The following is a 6,251-nucleotide window of genomic DNA, read 5'->3' on the forward strand; positions in this document are numbered from 1 at the left end:
GTTCCACCGCCAACATATTATAATTAGCAGCAACAATTGTCTCAAGGGTATTTTTGGGACAATTGCTTTTAGTCAGTCAGTTTACTCAGGAACAACTAAGAAAAGGGCACGAAGAAAGCTTGAAATTCAGTGACTTGAAAATGTATTACATAAACTGCAGTAAGAACTAACAAATACAAAGTATAATTAATCCTTTTGTAACACGCAACGCTAGCACAGAAGGTATGCATCAAATCTGTGCATGCATATGCATAGGCTTCATGCACTGACATGGAACAAAACAAGAGGCAATCCACAGAATGTCAAAACTGTGCAAGAGCCATGTCAGATTCTATTATACAAGTCTCAGGCGATGAACCAACCTATCTTAATTTGGCAAATTTCAACTTTTGAGTTTATGAAAGTGTAGTGGTTGGATGTTAACTTATAACTTTAGATGGCCTTTGCTACTATACAATGCAATGTGATTATAGGTAATGTGATCGCAAGTAATATGATTGTAGAGAAAATAACTTTACAATATTTGGTATACAAACAAAATAATGGTTAAAATGTACGGAAGATAACATTGCAACATTTAGTTTACAAATACTTTACTAAGAATGTAATGTTAATTTTCAAAATTACTCTTATTTATTAGAATACAAGTTTAATATATTAGTATTTTTTATTGTTAATTTTTATATAATATCATTTAATTTTTGTATAATATCATCTCTTAAATATATTTTTAATATCTTATATTTTATTTTTATTTTTTATTATAATATTATATATTTTATTTTAATTTCTCTAACATAATTTTAATTTTTTATATTTTATTTTAATTTTAAATTTTTATATTATATATTTTATTTTAATTATAACATTACAAAAATATTTTTAACAAAGTAATAAAATTAAATGGTAAAAATGTTTTTAATAACATTGCAGAGTGCAATGTAATGTAATTGTATTAATTTTGAACTACAATCACATTACATCCATTGACTGTAATGTGATTACATTGCAATCTTACATTGCAGTAATTTATTACAAAATAAATACTGTAATGTAATTTAATTGAACACATTGTAAGAAATGTGTTTTCACTTCTCTCATACCAAACACTATTACTGTTGAGAAATAAAAATGTTTGTGTGTATAGGTAATATAAAATTGCTTACTTTTTCGTGAATACCACTACTAGGAAATAAAAATGTGTTATGTGCTTAAATTGATATGTTGTCTGCTTGTGGTATGATATTTGTGTTAAAAGATCCATATTTTACATTATATGTGAATGTTTATTTTTATTTATTTTTAAATAGTGATTATATAACATAAATATTTTGAAAAATATAAAGATCTATATTTTACATTATATGAGTTTTGCACACAAAAAGTTACCAATAATTTATTTGTGAGCATCGTTGTATAAGGGGCAGAAAAAATCAATTTTATTTGACCAAATCATTACTAAAATTAGAGCACACATTCCTAGGTCAATAGGAGGGTGGATTACATTAATTAGGAGCGTGCTCTCCTCTATGTCGTTGTATTTGCTTCATGTACTCCAACCCTCGCTTTGTGTTGGTGAAAAAATTAAGAGGATTTTTAACAGTTTTCTTTGGGGGATTCTAATTCTACTAGACACGTCTATTGGATTACTTGGAAGAAAGTTTGCTATCCCAGTAGTGAGGAGGGTTTGGATATTCGCAACTTAATGGATGTTTTTAATGCCTTTGCTATGAAACTTTGGTGGCGGTTTCACACTGCTAATAGTTTATGGGTTAGATTTTTGAAAAATAAATATTCTTGTGGTAAAAGTCCCAATGATTCTCCCATTTGGAAGAGATTATTGAGTGGTTGCCGAATGGCAAAAAAAGATATTCGTTGGAAAGTGAGGAAAGGTGATTTATTTTCTTGGCATGACTGCTGGATGGGGTGTACAATCCTTGCTGAGTTCTTTTCCTTCCTTTGACGATTCTATGGTTAAAGTGGATTATTTTTATGCGGATGAGGTATGGGATGTACACAAACTTAAAGCAGTGCTTCCAGAATTTATGGTTGAACATATAGAGGATATCTCGATTGAAAGATCCAATGATGACACTGCATTTTGGGTCCTTTGCTCTAATGGTGAGTTTAATACTAAAAGTGCTTGGGAGAATATTCGCCACAGCAAACTGTTAGCCTAGCTTTCACATTAATCTGGCATAAAAGCATACTGCTCATAGTGTCCTTTTTCCTTTGGAGAGTGCTTCACAGATGGATTCCTGTTGGTATCCATATGAAGGACAAGGGATTTCAGTTAGCTTTTAAATGTTAGTGTTCCAACTTGAACAAAACCTTAGTACATGTGCTTTGGCATAGTCTAGTGGCGAGATAGGTTTGGGATTGTTTTTCTCAATTTTTTCACATTTCTGTTAACCTTCCATAGAATATTTTGCAGATAATTTAGGCTTGGTATTATTCAGGAGACTATACAAAGCCAGGCCACATTCGTGCGTTGCTTCCTACATTTATATGTTGGTTCCTATGGGTTGAAAGAAATGATGCTAAGCATAGGAATTTAGGAGTGTAATTTGGTGCATAATAACACTTTTAATGCTGCTTTATAACTGAAATCTTATGCATAGGGAGCAATGGAGAGGTGATGTGAACATTGTCGAGTTGTGGAAAATCAGTTTTCCACATCCACCATCTATACCGCCCAAAATAATTAAATGGTTAAAACCATTATAAATGAAATCAAGCTAAATGTGGATGGGAGCTCTAAAAATGCCTAACACGTTGCAAGTGGAGGAGTTGTTCAAGACCATATAGGTAAACGTCTTTTTGGTTTTTCTGAAAATTTTGGCCCATAGAAATCTTTGCACACACAACTCCTCACTTTAAAAACAAGATTATCTTTATGCCAAAAATACAATTTCTATAGAATATGGATTGAAATGGATGCACTGGTAGTAGTGAATACGATACGAAATAACAACTTAGGCTCCCAAGACAACAGATATGTGTTAACTTGTATACAAAATCTCTTTCATTTCCCGTTTAGAATTACTTATAACCATCGTGAAGCCAACCAAGCTGCAAACTTCCTTTCCAATCAAGGGTATTTGCATGATGGACTGAGGGTGTTACAAGCTGAAGCTGGCAAATTAAGAGGTATCTTTAGGCTTGATAAAATAAATTTACCTTATGTTAGAATTAAATGGTAAGGAAATTGTGAAAAATATCTCACCTCATAAAGTGATTTCAGAAATAGCCACATATATAAAATTATCTCTTTTTACCTAAAAACAAGCATGAGTAGACAAAAATGCCCTTAAAACATCCTAGCAAATTAATCTCCTAATACCTCCCTTTCACCATAAAGAAAATAAATGCTTAACTATTTCAGCTCGCTCAAATCTCTCAGCTACCTAAATTGTATCAACACTGTCAACTCTTTGTTGAGCACCATTGTCATTTGCTCTCTTAGCTCTTTGAACTGTGTCAACTCTGTCAACTTTCTATTAAGCATCATTGTCATTGTGCTATGGTCTATCTCTCGGCATCTGATCATATCGTCATCAAGAAACAGTCCTTAAAGCAGAGATGATATCAAGGTATGTTATTGGGTTTATTGGTGCAACACATTAATTTTTTAAATTTTTTGTGTAAATTAGAACATGGATTAGAAACATTGCCAAGAGTTGTTGCACGTTATGCATCTCCAATGCACATGGTGAGTAAAAAATATATTGAAATAACATGTGTTAGCAAATGGCATGTAACATTTTTATTAAACATGGTGTGTAACATGTTGTGAACATGGCGTGTAACATTTTTTGAACATGGTGTATAATATTTTTTGAACATGGAGTGTAACAACATGACTGACAAATTTTAAAACACAACATGTAATGTGTAAAATGACAAAAAAAATTTTGATTTTCATAATTTCAATAGGGTTCCAATTGTGCGACTTGTGATAAGACATGGTGGTCAGTGGGTGGATAGCATTTACAAGGGTAGTAAGTCATGAATGCGGAGGGTTAGGAGTGATTTGTCATTTGTGGGCTTAATAAAGCTGGTTGAAGATGTTGTTGGGGTGAACTCAGAAATTCACAAGATTGAGTTATATGCATTGATCAGTATACTCGAAGAGCTATCACGTTGAATTATCAAGGACGATGAGGATGTTGCATTAATTCTACTAGAACAAAGGAGTGTTCCAACAGTATATATCATCGATAAAGAATGCCATACAAATGTTATGTCACATGAAAAAGTTGTACAACATGGTAATCAGCTTAATAAAAATGAGATTTACAATGCTTTACATATACCACAACATTCAGTCCGTAACCCACAATAATGGTAATTGATGTATGCATAATAGTTTGTGCAGCCCGATAGACGCACAGCATTCATAGAACAATTGGCTGCATACTTCTGATCAACATATGCATGAACCAATTACTTGCCCCTGTCCAACAATACAACGATCAAGTGAAACTGTAAAAGGTGTAATGCCATTTTCAAATGAGATTGCAACACTTGAGGACAACATTGCGATGTTGGAGGGTGACATTGTAACTTTCGAAGATAATATTGCATTTAATGAGGGGAATGAGGATTTGTTCCCTACAGATGAAGATAGATTTGATGACAATTTAGATAACGGGCTTGATGAATGGCATGATGACAGTTTAGACGATGACAGGCTTTATGAATATGACATTCCTATTTGCAATAATGTTGAAGGTGAAACGGAACTTGTTAGAGGTGTTGATGTAGGAGATGTGTAGTGTGATAACCCCATATACAATAACCTTATCGCTAGTGAGAACAAGATTCGTTTGCATGAAACATTGCTCATTGATATTTATCAAGAACGTGAAAATGCAGGGATATCTCGTACATGGCTAATTCCATACGCAGAAAAGTTATCCTTTCAAACAATTACCATTGTGGAGTTGGCATGTGCCAATGATAGCTTATACAAAAGAGGAATGTTTTCCTCAAAAGTTGAGTTAAAATGAGCTTTGAACATGTTGGCTCTTAAAAAGCAGTTTAAGATAAGAGTAAAAAGGTCATGTAAAGGTCATTTTGAGGTTAATTGTAAGGACAAGACATGCAAGTTCGAAGTACATGAAATGAAGTTACCTGAAGAAGAATATTGGCAAGTTCAAATGTTCCACAAAGTACACACGTGTATTGTCGATGGTTTGCAAGGGCAATTTCGAATCGCGAATATGAAGATAATTGGTAAACTTATGTCACACAAGCTTCAGGCTAATGGAGTACATTGAGATCTAAGGACATAATTGGTGATATGAGGGTTCAATAGGGATTGGAATGCTAGAATGATAAGGTTTGGCAAGCAAAAAAGTACGAGGAGAGGCTTGTTTTCGATCCCCCGAATGAGTCATTTCAACTACTACCCTTGTATTTTTGTATGTTGCAACAAGAAAATCCTGACACAATCACTACAGTGGCTACTAATGGCGCATAAAGATTCAAATATTGTTTCTGGTTGTATATGGATTGTATTCGGGGGTTTAAGGATGCAATGCATCCTACGGTTACAATTAATGCAACGCATTTGAAAGGTAGGTTCAAAGGTGTTTTGTTTGTCATTGTGTGCAATGTGCGATTGAGTGCGTATATCCAATTGCATTTGGCATAGGCCATGTTAAGGGCAAAGACTTGTGGGCGTGGTTTCTTAGCAAGCTATATGATGCAATTGGTTGTCTTGAAAACAATATGTTCATTTCTAATTAGCATCTTAGCATTAAAAAAGCAATCTAAAATGAATACCTAAAAGTGCACCATAGTTTACATGGATAAAAATATCTTGGGTTGCCTCCCAGGAAGTGCTTCTTTATAGTCACTAGCTTGACTTTGGTTGAGGTCTTCATTCACCCTTTAAGGAGGTTGGAGTTTGCATGGAAAAAGCTTGAGGTGTGAAAGTAGTCTCCTCTTAAGATGAGGTTGTGGTGGCTTTGACTCAAGATTTGGTGCTTGCTCAACCCATGATGGTGAAATTGGCTGACTTTTACCCAACTTCTCAAATTGAGTTCATCTTGGATAATGCACTTTTGGTGTAGCCTTCAAAACATGTGTAACATTTGTGAGTTCTTCATTATGGTCCTTTGTTGTTGCCACTTGAACCAAACAAGCTTCAAAAAGTTTCTTTGGATTTTCCATATCAATAGCCTCTTTAAGTAACTTATCAACTGTATCTAGGAAAGGAATAGGAGGCACATATGGCTTGACTT

This window comes from Theobroma umbraticum, unplaced genomic scaffold (genome assembly GCF_002168275.2).
Source record: "Theobroma umbraticum cultivar Fairchild unplaced genomic scaffold, ASM216827v3 scaffold_34.0, whole genome shotgun sequence".
Lineage (NCBI taxonomy): Eukaryota > Viridiplantae > Streptophyta > Magnoliopsida > Malvales > Malvaceae > Theobroma > Theobroma umbraticum.